Below are 16,148 nucleotides of genomic sequence, written 5' to 3'. Positions count from 1 at the left end.
ATTCCTTTCTGAGGCTGGCACACCTGAGTAATTTAATTGGACTTAGTTGTTCTTTATAACACTAAGATGGAACTCTAATCCTTTAAAGGAAGAACACCACATTTTATCACTTTCAAATTCACAAGCCCTTAGAACTTGTCATCTTTCTGTTAGCAAAAAAGGGACCCTGCAAGCTCTAGTGGTAGTAATCCCCAATTTACGGTAATTACTCACTGTCTAAAGCTAGTTACGAGCTATGTTTCTTGTTCTCATTGAAACAGCCATAAAATAAGTAGCTGTTGAGGCCTGCAATATAGAAAATTTATGTCCTTCGATTCTCGTAAATTCAGGTCCTGTTTAGCCTCTTTATCAAAAGGGAGACATTTGCACAAGGTAATTGACCTATCTATTGGTAAGCTGATACCAACAGAGGGCAGGCCAGGTGGCCAGCCTGGACTCTGCAAAGCACAGTGGTAGATCACAGGCTAATGCTATCTGAGACAGTGTTTCACAAATTGGGCAGTCATAAATTAGGGCTGTGTTTAGAACTGAAGTGTCATGACCGTGGGATACAGGATGTCTCCAGAAGAGTGTTTATATTCGGTTGAATCACCAGTGCGCCAAAGAAATTCATTGGAAAAGCTTTGCTGTAAACAGCAGGTTGTACCTCAGGGGATAATGCCAGAGCACACAGCTTGTCAAGGGAATCAGCTCCTGACTCCAGCCAGCTGCAGACATGTCCTGGCAGCTCCTGGCTCAACAAAACTAGGAGAGGACCTTGGGAATCTCCTTAAACACAGATAGCCAGTAAAGTTTGTGGTTGCTCTGTTTGTTTGTTGTCTGTACCTACTTTCTAGTTTCCTAATTTATTTTGCTTTTCATCCGGTCATCTGGCAGCTGTCACCTGGCTTGGTAAATACTTTTAGCAGAAGCTGGCAATAGTTCAGGTGGCTTGACTTCAAAGGAGAGCAATATAACAAATATCCACTAGATTGCACCTAGGCATTAAGCCACACATGCTTAAATTAGATTCTCCTGCTACCTTCTGGAAGGAAGTTGTGCAAGAAGAAGCTATGAAAGAAGTGGTGCCCTCCAAGCAAGTCAAACTAGGCAAGAAGCCAGCTTAATCCTGGCTAGATAAAACATGATATGTCAATGCAAAAAAAAAAAAAAAAAAGAGGGAACTAAATGGAAATAGAAAAACTATGACAAAGAGAGCAAGAAAACAAGAAAATCAGTCAACAGTGCAATGAAGTTGTCGACCAAGAAGCAGATGGCAATAAATTGGGGCTTCTCAGCTTCTAAGAATCCTAGAACTAAGGTAAGGAAGCTCAGCACTGTGAAATATGATGATCTGATACCTGAGGGCAGGCAGATATTCAGGTACTGGGAAGAAGTTCTTATCACACAAGCTCAAGCTGGTCATTTAAACAAATGCAGAAATTGAATTATTGCATACAAAACACTATGGAGTTGATACTACAACAACAGAACAGGGTGGAAAAAGCACCCTGAGGAGAGGCTGAGGAGCACCTTGCTTAGCTGAAAGTGGGTTTCCAGCATAAATCAGCTCTAGTCCAGCTCACACTGCACAGGCTGGAACATGCACCTCTCATATTTTGAATATGATCTGTATGTAGGTGGGAGTCAGAAAGAGCCTGGGGGCAGGAAGAGGATGTTGCTTCCTTCAGTATAAGGGTATGAACCTCACAGGACACTTTTAGTTTCAAATACTGGAAACTTCCTCCCATGAGCAGGAAATACGCTCTCTCTTTGGCAAAGAGAAACCAGATTCTCAGAGAAGGCTGCCAGAAAGCAATTACTTGCACAAGCTACATCTGGGATGGGGATATTGCTCAGTGTATTAGCAAATTAAGCTATTTCAAGGTAATACAAATAGAAACAGATTGCTCTTATTTAAAGGGTGGTGAAAAAGGAAGAAGCACTGGACTCTGTCTTTCATGAGTCAGAAAAAAATGACTTGGCTGAAAGAGGCAAGTAAATTACTAAAGGTATGCCTGAGTGTAAGTAGGAGTGGACATAGCTAAAGTGTGATCCTACCCCATTTCCACTTTGCCCACCAAGAGATTTCTTGGACTGTATTTGTCCTCTCTGACATATATAGGCAATACACAGAAGCCTTTTTGATTTCTCTAAGGACTCCTAGTGAAAAAGCACCAGATCTGAAGATGCATGACCAAAGTCTGCCATCATCACTTAGCTGGAATTTCAAAACATTTATAAAATGTGAACTAGTTCAGACAGGGCAATGCAGATTCAATCTTGTCTTCATGGGTGAAATTTTCTAGCTCAGCAGTAAGCTGAACACAAAGGGTTCATAAAGCCATGTCAGGAGACTTTAAAAGGTAAATACAAAGATGAGAGAGGATAAATCTGCTCCAATTCTACATTCCCAGTGCAGACTTCTGCTTTGGCATTGGTCTCTCTCTGCAGTCATCTGAGAGCAACAGATGTTTCTGGGCATGACTCATCCCATTCAAACCTGCAAACAAAGTGCACCTTGAGATTGCCACTCTCTCCAGTGACTGAGGAGGGTAGACAGGGTCATCAGCTCAGCCTCAAATGTTTCCTACAGAGATGCACAAAAACAAGTTAGAAGATTGAGTGTTGGACCAGAAGACTTACAGAGGTCCATTCCAGCCTCAAAAAGTCTGTGAAGTTCAGGCCAACTGCCAACAATTAAAATTGGAGCAGCCAAAATTAGAGCTGCCCCTCAGGTCACCCAAACTAGCTATAAGTCCAATCTTTTACAACATTTTAAATGAAAGCAGGGTGGGCATGAGGGGTCAGTGATATTACCCCATAATTTAATCTGGGTGAAAAAATGCAAACTTTGACAAGAGAGTATGTGCAGAGGCTCATTAAGTGATTGTCAGATAAGCAAAAGAAGACTTACTGCTATCTTGTTACTGACAGCCTTCATTTTGTTAAGATATGAATCTGTGTACCATTAGCCATTTTTAAGAAGAGATCAGCTGAAACTGTGACTCCTGAGAACAGAACATACAATTTTTTTCATACTCTGAGACTTAACCAGCTACTAAATAATGGTTTTTATCCCTTGTGGACAGAGAAACAGGTGCTGAACTGATGTCCAAGCCACTGAGGAATATAAAGTGCCTCAGGCTGGAGGGAATGAACATGCAGCTGCCATAGGAAAAGGAAACAACAAAAATGGTATGTTTCTGAGGAGACTATGATGGCCAAAGAAACAACTAACTAGGAAAAGATCACGTTATTTGCCTGAAAGCCTCATTCTGCCACTAGTTTCTGGAAATAGATCAACTCAGAGGAGTAAGCATAATCATCTCCAAGCCATTTATGAGCCTGAGATTAAAGTGGGCTGGTGGGGTGTGAAGAAATATGGAGGTGTGAGGAAAAGAAAATGCTCCTCTGTAACTGCTGTCAGATACAGCATCCAACTGCCCATAGGCTGATTGCATTACAGAGGAAATGTAATACATTTTGTAATCATCACAGAATTTAGTTTTCAGTATTCTTTAAATTTGTGTTTTAATGCAGTCTTGGCCCTCCAGGAGCATCGTGACCTGTGATGGCCATAATTCCCACCCCCCAAAAAAAACCCTTAAAAATTCCCCCATACTTTTAATGAATTTGGGAAAGAAACACCAAACAACCAAACAAAAAAGCCAAAAAAACTACAACCAAAACAAAAAAATCAAAAACCCAAAAAACCAACCCCTCTCCAAAAAAAAACACCCACAAAAAATAACCCCCCAAAAACCCTCAAAAATAAACTAAAAAACAAAAAAACAACAACCCACCCAAAAACAACAACAAAAAACCTGAAAACCAAAACAGCTAGGAGATGTAGCCTTTTTCACTTGCCCAAAACACTGCTGTGTTAAAAGGTAGCTTGGACAGGTGGACTTCCATGGCAGCTGTATTAGACAAATGCCTGCTCAGAAGAAAAGGTTTATATTACTTTGTGTGCCCTTTCTCTTTTCAGCTCTTTCAGTCTTGAGGATTTTATGGGTAAATCCAAGGAAAATACTTGGGTGTACAGTGACAATATCAAAAATGTACATTTACTAGACAAATAAATTTTGTTAAGCAAGCCAGGATCATGATAAAGAGAAAATTAAGAAGAGAAGGAGAAGAAAGAAAAACAAAATGTCAGAATTTTTGGTGACTGTTGAAACTATTCCTTTTCTGACTCCAAAACACAGTCAGATAGAGAGAGCAAAAGGAATGCATTAGGTTGGCATTGGCAATTTTATATTCACTCTCTTTATTACTTTGCTGATACAGTTAGTTCATGAGGGATCTGATTCCTCACTTCGCTATCCAATTTGAAATTAGGTAATCATGAAAGGTAATACCTGTATCTTTTACTGTGCTAAATGAAGCAAACTGGCTTATGTGGCAAGGAAGTAGATTATCTACCAGGCATATTTAATATTTTATTATAATGCTGCTTAGTTTTTTAGTTCCTTACAGAAGTGTTTCCCCCATGTTCCTAGCCAAAGGAACGTGCCATGCTCACAACTGCCCACAATCACTGTCCTGAAGGAGCAGACAGGCTTTGCTGCTGCTCAGCACCTCCAAGTCCCATGGATGAGATGAGCTAAGGAACAGCAGCAGATGTCACAGCATGATTGATGCAAACTAGGAATAAATCTTAAAAACCATGGACTCCTGTGCACTACATCAGCAAGGACGTGGTGTGGACACCAATCAGTTTGAAATCACTTTGTCCCAGATCTTGCAATGCCTCCAGTCTATCTGACTCTACCCTGAACAAGTGCAGCATCTCCAGGCCTGGCCAGTGAATTTTCTGGTATTTGATGCATTCAACTCTAAAGTTGCTCACATAAATAGACAAGGGAAAAAAATAATCAAGTAATGCTTTTCTAGTAAAAACATCACAGGAGGAGCCCACAGCCCTCCAGAAACTAGAAAAGCACAATTTTTTAAATTCATAGATACTGCTTTTCAGCACACTTTAATAGTCTCCATTATTTCGGTGTTTTTTAATCTCATCCCAAGGCATATTTACATGTTTGATTGTTTCTTTCCCTCTCAGATTTGCTGTGATGTCATAAGCAGTTACAAACACTAGGCCAAAAAAGCATTACAAATGCTAGACCACATTTATGGATTCTCAGCATCTCAACCCTTTGCACTTTCTGAAACTGGGGACTTTGCCCTTCCCATCAGGAATTCTGTGGACTCTCTCCTGGCTGGCAGAGCTTCCATTTTCAGTGGCCTAGTTCAGATTTACTATCTATGTCCTCACCTCCAAACATGACTCTCTCTTTTAATGTTTATTCTCTGCTTTCTCTGCTGGCTGCAGCTGCTTTAAGCAAATGAAAAATTAAAAAAAAAAAACAAGGGTGGAAGGTACTGCTTTAAAAGGGGTGCCCCCAGATCTGCCCCTCAAGTGAATCCTGCAAAGGTTAACCTGCATGATTGTTGGAAGTGCAGCTGCTGTTGCAGGAGCCTGGAAAGACCAGCCCTGTGACCCATTTTAAACACAATCCCTGATTCATGGCAGAAATCTCATTACAGACATGCATTTTTTAAAGAACTGCTGAGTAGTAGGTAACAACATATCTTCAAATTAAATCCAGTTCAATAAATAGCACAAAATTAAATCATTCAAGCTCTGGTCTGCCTTGAGCTATACTTAAGCCCTGTGCATGATTAACAGATTAGAATGTGAAAAAAAGCAGCTTAATATGTCCACTGCAGAATGCTTTTATTCCCCTGTGCTACAAATTGTTTTATCTCTAGATACTACACCAGCCTGCTCTGCCTGTAGGCCTGAGCAGATGGTGTGGCTAGAGGAGCACTGAATTTCCAATTTACTCTGAAACCTGGATATTTGTGTTGTGTTCTTTTAATGATAATAGTGTTTTCAATTCTTGCAAAGAGCTATGTATTGTCTGTATTACACTCATTACAGTAGTATTCCCAGTCAGGATCAACACAAACAAATGCTGAGAGGCTCAAATTGGTCCCAAGCCATGCAGTAATTCAGTATAAAAGAAAAGGCAATGGCATCCACATAGCCTAAATCCTACCTTCATGCCTTATCTGTAACAACACACTATCTGCTATGGGGCTGTCACTGACCATTCTTTAAATCTGCACTTTCTACTAGGACATTCAAATCCTAAGTATTCCTTGCAATGAACTTTAATTAATTAACAAAGCCAGCATTCCAAGCTTTTATTCTCTTAAATGGAGCCTACTTTAATTTTTTTATAAGACGGTATAGCTGCATGACTACACCACTGCACTTAAAATAAAACTAAAGTAGATTAATATAAGCTCAATACAATAGAATATAATTTAAATTCTTCTGGCATGGCAGGACCATGTTTCACTTTCAGCAGAAACAGAGAAGTGAGAGGGCTCAACCCTGTGCAGGATGAAACCATTTGCAATATTACATAGCACTGAGGACAAAGAGGATCAGGCAAACATTGAGACCATGCTCAGGTCTCAATTAGAAATATTAGTGATATTCCAGACTCAGGTGCCTGCAATATCACTGCAAAGCCTTTGGCACTTAACCAGAAAATCGTTGTCATCATTTGCATTTCATAGCTGAAACTCACTTAAATATAGGGACATATCAGAATAGCAATGAGAGGCACTGGCATATTCATGTATTTTTAAATATGAAAAAGACCACCCTGCTGTAGCAGGCGACATTTTGCAGTCTGCTCTGATACCCTCCTTCAATCATGCCAGCAACTTCCAGCAGATGTTTTCTGCCAAAGTGCCTGAACAAATTAGAATCCTGCTGGCACAGGGGATTTTTCAAATTGAGCAGTAGGATTTTAATTTAGTCATTATCTTAAACATAACACCCTTAAAACCCTCTGTGGACTTACAAGCTTCATGGCCAAGTCAGACTTGCCTCAGGTACAAAATCCCAATAACAATCAGCCTGCACCAGCTGTAAAAGCAGTGAGCTCGTAAGTACCATTGCAGGGTGGTGGTATGTCACCTGCAGCTGCTGAGGCACAGGCTCATGTCAGAAGAAAGATGTCCTAGGAGTAGGTGTATCTGTGATATTGTTTCTTTTTGGTAAGGTTTCGTGTCATTTTCCTCTACCAAGATTTCAGAAATTAGTCAGGTGATAAATGACCCAGTTTGGAACAGGAAGGTTACCCCAATTTGCTATGCTACTGTGAGCATGTGTAGTCTTCTGATTTTAAGTACAGCTAAAGAAAAGAAGAGTTGATTAAATAAATCATTAGTTCTTTGTTGTAAGTTTTCAATGAATTGATGTCTGAGCATCCAGCTTTGTTGTGTTAGAGTTTTTTCATAACAGCAATTTCTGTAATGACTTTTACTAAAACAAAGGCAATGTGGTTTTCAGACCATTCAGTGTGATAAGGCTGTGCTGAGAAATTAAGGACTTGCTTGTATATGTCATAATACTTTTCTGAAGAAATAAACCAGAACAGCAGTCTATAATGTTGAAAATTGTGAGCACTTTTCCAGTTGCTTGCATAAAAATGACTGCATTTTTAGTGCTCTGCTTCAAAGTCAAGTGGCCACGATCCTGTTACCTGATTGATCTGTAAATCTTGCAGTTTTGATTGTGCAAAACCCCAAAAAAATAATCAAGTGTGTCTGAGGCATCTAATATTTGAGGAGAGACTGACTTTCCAGACTCCTCAAAACAGAAAATCACAGGAAAGTGTGCCAATGTCAACAGCTAAGCCTCCCAGATGCTCTCCAGTTCACCTTGAAGCAGCAAGAAAACATCATTTTATGTGATGAGCTCATTGTCTGCAGTGCCAGACTTTGCCCTTCCAGAATCCCAGGTGCTGGGGAAAGAGTCAGTGAGCCCAGCTACTCTCACCTTTTATTTTCAGTCATTATTATCATTGCCAAAGGGACATCCATAGCCATGTTCTTTCTCTTTTTTTGTTGCAACAAGGGCACTGACAGCTTTGCACATGCCAGGTGTAAGAGGCCCATGTCTATACACAGCCCAGCCAACATCAGCAGCCAAAAAGACACAGCCAAAAAGATTAGTTCCAAAGTCTCAGCATCTTTCAAGCATGTCAGATTTGCAGTGAATATGCTGATCAGCAGGGCTCCTGCAATTGGTCTAAGAATGTCCAACTAACCATGTTAAGTTTGTCCAGGATGGCTGGAAAGGCAGCAGGGTTGGCCAACAGAAGTTCAAGGACTGCAGAAGCTCAGAGTGTATCAGCAGCACTCCAACCAGAGCTGCAGGGAGGTCCCCAGCTGCACAGTGATTTCTAGAGTTTGTGGTGTGACTGGGGGAGGAAAAAAAAAAAAAAAAAAGCTGTCAGTAAGGCAGGAGAGTGTAGGTGAGAAAATTTTCCCCAGATTTAACAAGATCCTAAATATTTTCATCAAGAAAATCTGCGAACAGTTCTTTGCATCTAAAATAGCCTGGAGATTTGAGAGTGTTGTGTGCTCTTGTTTAATTAATGTTTGTTACAAGACCTACTGAAACTATTTTTCTCATGTTCATATTATAAAGTCTCTGTGATAGTAATGTGAGACCAACAGGAATAATCCTATCTGTGTAAAAGCTAAAGGGAGATCTGTAACTGATTGAATTTTATTGTGTTTCAACTACAAAATACATCTTTTATATCAGAGACACATAATAAATTACATTTCTGTCAGTAGGTAACACAGATGAGTACACCACTCTATCAAAATGAAACTTTAGCCATTTCCTGTTATTAAGATTATGATTCTTGTAGCCACATCCAGACTTTGGATCCAGAAGCACATCCTTCCAAAGATGTTCCTTCTGGACTGATGCAGGCTGACACAGAAAGGGAAAAGAGCAGACAGAGTTAATAAAAGCAGGAGAACTGTGAGGTGTAGACAGGAAATACCCTTTCTGGTTTTAAGTAATTTGGTTTAGTTTGTTATAAAACTTATATTGTTCAAAGAGACACGAAGAAAATGAGTCCTTTTTGATTCCCGGACTTCAAAATTATGCATCTTAAAATTATAACAGAAAGATACCAGTTCAGTTTGTTTGGAAATTACTTGGGATTGAAATATTAGCCAGGTGCACTTTCATTTTGATTGTTTTTTTATTTCCCAAACTGAAAAAGATAAACATATTTTTAATTTTACAATTCTTTTCTGCTTTTCATTTCCTATAAATGCTGTTCAAGGTGTTTTGGATTACAGTGAAAACCTATGTATTTTTGCAGCTGTGAAGATGCTTACTTACCTACTGACTGCTGAGGGTACTGATGACTGACAAATCTCTATCCTTTGAAAATTTGAGATTTGTCACTATAATTACTAAGCACATCAAGTTATTTTCAATTTCTTGACAGTCTTCCCATTCAATGGCAGCAGAAATTGAGACAGCATTCAGCAAAACCACAACTTTGGTCTTGACACCAGTTTTACTTTCATCAGGAGACATTTGGAAGCATCACTAATTAAGTCAGAAAAGACATTAAATTTTTACTAGAGCATGTTGTTGGACAGAAGGAATTGTCATTGAGAGAGTAAAATTCCATCCTACAACATGCCTGCTGGAACTCAGATCACAGGAAGCTCTTATTTGGGCCATGGAGGGAAGGAAAACAGGTCTCTTAACACAAACAGAGATAATTTTAATTACTTTAATTGTTTTTGCAGGAGCCCTTTAAAGAGAAACTCAATTTTTTAGGACTCCCACAGGATAAAGGTAAGTTAACAAAGTAAATAGACACAGAGCATCTTAGATCCCAGACAAAACATTTAAGCAAACAGATCTATTTGGCTTGCTTGCAGAATAACTGTCAGTATTCCCCAGAGGAAGAGGGATGGCACTGAGAAATCCCTAGGGCTCATCTGAACCCTTCAAGTCAGTAAAGCCAAATGACTGTGAAAAGTGATGATTTAGACTTCCCTACAAAACCCTTTTGATGGTACAGTGAAGGTGTAGTGCATCAAAGCCCAAGATAGTCTTAAATAAAGGCAGTTCATACTGAAAAGAAAAAAAAAAAACCCTAGTTTTATAGGAGCAAGAAACAAAATGGATGAAGAATGAAGGAACTGACATTGAGGAGTTTCTCTAAGTACCAGGCATGGCTAAATTGACTGATATCCTCAGTAACTATCAGTAAGTCACTGATGCCAGGGTCCAGAAGAGCTGGATGAGGGCCAGGTACTCCTGACCAAGTCTGTGTTTTTAGGAGGTGTGCCTCAGGAGATGACTTAAACCAGAGCCTCAGGGAAGGTCCTCAGTGCTCTGCAGATGAAAGTCTGCTATGGCTGAGTCACTCAAGAGACAAGGTCATGCCACTGCTAAGAAATGCCTCTATTTCAAGTCATTCCATAGACCCTGACTTTGCGTGAAAACTGTTTGGAAGCTTATCACCAAGACCACATAGATAAAACCCCAAAATAACTAAAATGTAAGGCAACTGTTTAGATCCCTACTTTGACTAAGTCTGGAAGCAGGCATGACTCTTCATGGTGAAGTTATTTTACTCAGTCCCCATACTCAAGAGGACATCCCACCCCCTTTGCAAAACAGCTGTGTGTGCATCAAGACAGAAGACAGACCCTGCCATGTTTGTGTTACGTTTGCAAGGGGATATACAGACAATAACTCACTAGTATGTGCTTTAGCAACTCTGAGTGAGTACAAGTGGGAAAGCCTGGTCCCTTTCAGCAGCAGCTCAGCTCAGATGAAGGTGGGTGTCAGCAAAGTGACTCTCAGCAGAAATGAAAGCCAAAGGTGCAGAAAAGTGTCAGTTACAAAATGCTGAGCCCCTGTCCCTGCTATATCCTATGGGGTTCCCCCACCCTCCCTTAGTCAAGGATCCCATTTCAACCCCATTTCTGACCTTACCCATCAGTCAGGTAAGGTCCCCATTAGAGTTACCTTGCTTGAGATAACTTACCTTCCTCAGAACTCAGATGGAGGCAGCTGTGACAACAATTTCAAATAATTAAAATATTAGAAAATTTAGTAAAACTTTCTTCCTGCTTTGCCAGTAGTCTTGCAGTGTTTTCAGGGGTATTTCCCAGTGGTAGGTTGGAGGAGAAATCACTAATAAAAATCTCCACCCAGTAAAACCACAAAGTATGACTATTCTCAAAACAAGATGTAAAGTAGGAGCATTTCGCCACAGTACCAAAAAAACATGAACAGTCCTCTGTAGCTCCTGCCTGGGCAGCTGCTTCAGCTTCAAATGCATCAATACTTTTCCTTGGAGGCTGAGTGACAGGACCATCCAGCGAGAGGATAAACATAAAAAAACCCTATAGGTAAGAAGACAGTGAAGGAAGAACAAAGGAAAAATCAACCACCACCACCAAGAAATACAGCAAAAGAAACTAGAATAACTTTTCCTTTAAGCAGAGCAGAGGTGTAGGGAGTTCAAATACATGCTCCAGCCTTGGCCATTCCTCATGGCCAGGAAGCTGGAGCAGCCTGGTTTGACACCAGCAATGCCTACATGCTCTTCTGCATACAGCAAAGTCCAGCATCTAATAAATAATGTGTGAAACCTCCTGGACAGAGGGTCGGGTTTTCCCAGAACATTTCCACAGTCAGCCCAATTCTTATGAGAACCTGAGGAGTATTGTGCTGAGATCAGCTTGAAGTTTTCAGGATGTATTTGAATATTTTTTCTTTGAGCTGCATGGTTGAAATAAATTTTTGCAGCAGCTCAGCAATTGCATGTAACTTTTTTTGTTGTTGTTCAGCTCAAACAACAGTTATCTCTCCTTAGAAAATCAACCTCTATATCCTGTAATGACCTTTCACTCTGGTGTTTTTTTTCCTATTAACCCACTTGTTTCATGAGCTAGGCTTGTGTGTTTTCTCTTCTTTTTTCTACTAGTATAATTAGAGTGAAGCTACTGAAGAGCAGATGATTTCTGTGCTAAAGCTTTAGTAAATTTCGTGAGGCAATTTTCACAGTCATATAAAACCTAAAACTGCATTAAATTGTCTATGTAGCTAAAGTAACAAAGCCTGACGATCAACATTTGCATACCAAAAACTGCCCAGAGAAAACATCTCTTTATAGAAAGCAGTGTACAAGTTCTTTGTTTACAGAAGTTTACAGTAAAACCAAAATGGTTTTCATCCACTGTTTACAGCATACAGACATAGGGACGTCTCACTAAATAAATTATGTGCTGCAGGTGCCTAGTTGTGCTATGATTGCTTTGGACAAATTTTGTAAAGCTTGTAGTGAGGGCCCAAAGCAAGAGACTAACACCAATTTTCAAATCTGCTGCACTCATTAGACAGCTGGAAAAATAAATTGTGGACTGCTGACTACCATTCCACTTGAACACCCCCAATTAACAGCATAACAAGCCCAGAGAAGCCTTCCTCATTAATAACCAGTAATGACAGGCAGGGAGTTAAACTGGTTCCCAGAGGTTCCAGGAACCCAGGAATTTCTCAGAATCAATATCTTTTTGCCTACTAACATTTTCCTCATGAAAGTTAAATAATCTGGCACAAGCATATACAAGATTAAGTTTCAAGTGAATTATTCATTCTGGCATTTGTCTTTCTTCCATATAGTCACAGTAATATCTCTTGGGAATAATTTGCAGAAATTATTCTGAAATTCTGAATTTGCAAAATTATATTTAGAAAACTTGGTGGGACATATTTATAAAGTAGGTGCAGTGATTGAGCACTCAGCATTTTCATTTGCATATGTCAGTACAGATTTGCACATATGACTGAAGTGAATAAAAAGGCAGATAGATGCTCAGTCCAAAAACTATATTCTGTGCATGAAAGTGTTGTCTTAGGAAGTGCAGGAGAATTGCAAGTATTTTGTTACAATAGCTATCAGAGCGGTTACTTTGGGGGGAAAAATCTCCCTTTAAAAATAGGTCTTAAATTTTCTAGTTCTTTTCTTCGCTTGAGTGAACTGTGAAAGAATCAGTTCCCTAATTATGCCAACACAATGGCTTAACTTGTTGAGTGTCGAAAGCTTGCTGTTAATCAGCATCTCCAATTCACTAATAGTAAGCCTGTGACAATGAGAGAAAACAGAGAAAGAGTCACAGTTTTTGCCATTAAAAACTATTATTTCCCACACATTTTAGTATAGAGGTTGTTCTAGTACTCAAAGCTGTGAAACCCCAAACACATTACCCACAGGAATAATTTTACTGTGGCAGCTACTGCTAATGGCCAGGCAGTGTGATGGAGGTGCTGGCTACTGGTGTGGTGTAAGTGTTTCTGGGCTGTGAGAGAAGTGCCTTTCTGCTAATGGGACAACAGAGCCCACTCTGCAGGGGAGAGGTTTAAAGTATTCAGATTACAGTCATCCTTGGCAGAATTTAGGAAAACTCAAGTTACATTAGCATCGAGTTGGATTACAGAATAGATGGTTTTTTCTTTCATTGTTGCTGATTTGTCTGAATTTACACTCTTATAAATACTAACAGACTTGCTTCTGAGTTTCCTCTTGAACCTCAACAAATACATAAGCTTACTTTGCTCTGCCTTCCACCTCCTGCATTTTCTTGTTACATTTCCTAGTAGCATTTTCTATCATCTTCAATGATGGCATTAGCTTCTTTCTTAGAGGAAGTCAGAGGAACTCACAAGATCACTGATGATATAACCATGTTTTAAATTTAAAAACCCCAAACCTTCCTGCTTCCTTTTTTTTTTTTTTTTTTTTGTTTTTTGCCATTTCAATACTCAGATTTCACATTCTTGGAAAGCCACAGACAATCTCTACTTTGACATTTACAGTGTAGTATATTTGTTATATTTTAATTTTTAAATAAATCAAAAGCAGAAACAAAATGGCTGTGCTTCTCTTGGGCATAGAAGAGCTCTCCTAGGTAGGTAGACATCAGGCTGCTGCAGCTGGTTCAGTGATGCTGCACTGGGCTACCAAGCATCCCTTAGCCCAAACACAGGCTGCAGTGCTGAATTTGGCTTCATCTGAACCCCTTCTCAGCTCACTCCCTGTACCCAGCCCCAATGTCAGGAAGCAGAGAGCAGCAGCAGGCCTAACTTTACAACTTCACCAGTTCTTAGGAATAACTGGAGAAATTTGGGAGGCAGGAGCAATGCATCCTCTCCCTTCTCACTCCACACATGCTGTTGGTCCCCAAACTCAACTGCCCTCTTCCTTCAGTCTGAGGGGTACACTGGTGACTCATGTTCAACTTGATGAGGACCCCCATGTCCCTTTCCATGGTGCTGCTTTCCAGCATCCCATTCCCCAATCTGTCCATACATTCTGCCCCATTCCAGGTGCAGATCCAGGACTGTCTTGTTGAACTTCATAGTGTTGGTGATTGCCCAGCCCCCTGATTTGTTGGATGTCTCTCTGCAGGGCCTTCCAGCCTTGGAGGGAAGCAACAGCTCCTTCCAGTTTTGTATTGTCTGTAAATCTGCTTAGTGTCCCTTCCAGTCCTGCATGCAAGACCTTTATGAAGATGTGGAAGAGCACAAGACCTATGATAAAGCCCTGCAGAGCCCCACAAGTGACAGGTCACCAGTCTGATGTCTGTGTTCACTGTAATGCCTGACCTGTAAGCCAGTTCCTCACCCATGTGTTTATCCAGCTGTGTGCTGGACATTTTGTCCAGAAGGATACTGTGAGAAACAGTATTGAAAGCTTTACTGAAATCCAAATCCTTGATCACCTGGGTGGGTTACCTTGTCATAAAAAGAAATCATAAAAGGAAATCAGGTTTGATAAGCAGGACTTTCCTCTCACAAAGCTGTGCTAGCTGTGACCAGTAACTGTACACCTACTTCTCTCAAATCAGCCCACAGAGAAACTCAGAGTTTGGACTTGTGCCAGTGTAATGATCGGTACACAAGACCGAGGTGGTTTAGAATGCTACACTTTCCTGCATCATTTCCTTGTCTTCCTTGCAGATGCTCAACAGTCACATCAGGTGTACATGCAGAAAGCTACCTTCTAAACGTGGCTTTGTGTTTGAAGCCACTTCCACCCAACTGCTTACCAGCCCCAGATTAGAAGTCTACTCTGCTTTTCTCTTACTTTCCGCTTTCTTCAGATCCTCTAAATTTCCATTGAGTCTCTCAGAATTTCCGTGACATTTTTGACCTTTTTCAGGTCCTCAATCTCTGTTCCACTTTTGGGGAAAACTATACTGAAAAAAGTCCCTTCTGCACCAGCCATCTCACCTGGACCAGCTTGTCCTTCCCATTATTCTCAACATGCCCTTTCTAAAATGTGAGCTACTAGGTCTAGTCCCATATGCGAAACATGTGGTATTGCACATGTTGGAACATCTGATGACAAAGGAACTTCCAAAATAAGGACATTTGTCCTAGCTTGTTGGCTTCTGGAAGGTTTTTAAGCTGCTACTAACCGCGGACTTCCTCTTGGCTGAAGCCTGTGAGTGACAACATGTGCAAGCAGAGAGCTCATTAACAGTCAGGATGTTTGAGGGCGGTGCTCCGTGTGCAAAGCATGTTTAATTTTATCAGCAAATCAAGCTATTTTTACTCACAAAGTACTCTGTGAAAATGACAAGAGCATGGGAGAGCTGAAAGATTGCAAGATATAGAGGCAACTATTTCTATTTTGAAGCCTCTGCTGAGAAGATAAAAATTATTGAGGCTGAAATGCTGCATTCCAGCATTTACTGTCTCTCTTGACAGTAGAAGCACCGTGGGAGACAGAAGAGCAAAAATTAAGTTAGAAAGATAATACACAGGAAGCCAATGTTATGTTATATTAAAAACAGCCAGTACTTACAGTGACAAGCTTGGAAACTAGAAAGGAAATACCGCAATACTAAAGTATGCCGAACATGTTATGCCTATATTCTTTCCCTCACTCTTTACAAAATAATATTAAGCATAGAATTATCACCAAAAAATGGCAAGAGCTAGATGTCAAATGGGCAGACTGCTTCACAGATCAGTGAAGAAGAACCTGGCTGTCTCCCTTGGGTGCAGAATTCTCCTGATCTTAGAAGGAGATGCAGATCATTTGTATATTTAAATGGTGTCTTCATGGTTTATAGAAAAAGCCTAAATAGTGAAAAATCATCTCTCTTGTCTGTGCTGAAGAGACAATGCAGTATGGAACTGAAAATGGAGAAAAGAGAAAGCTGACCTCTTCCCACTCTATGCAGAGCAGCAGTCCACTCTGTAATGCTCAAATTAGGTACTTCTTGAGAAGCAG

This window comes from Ammospiza caudacuta, chromosome 2 (genome assembly GCF_027887145.1).
Source record: "Ammospiza caudacuta isolate bAmmCau1 chromosome 2, bAmmCau1.pri, whole genome shotgun sequence".
Classification (NCBI taxonomy): Eukaryota; Metazoa; Chordata; class Aves; order Passeriformes; family Passerellidae; genus Ammospiza; species Ammospiza caudacuta.
This window is presented reverse-complemented; position numbering follows the sequence as displayed.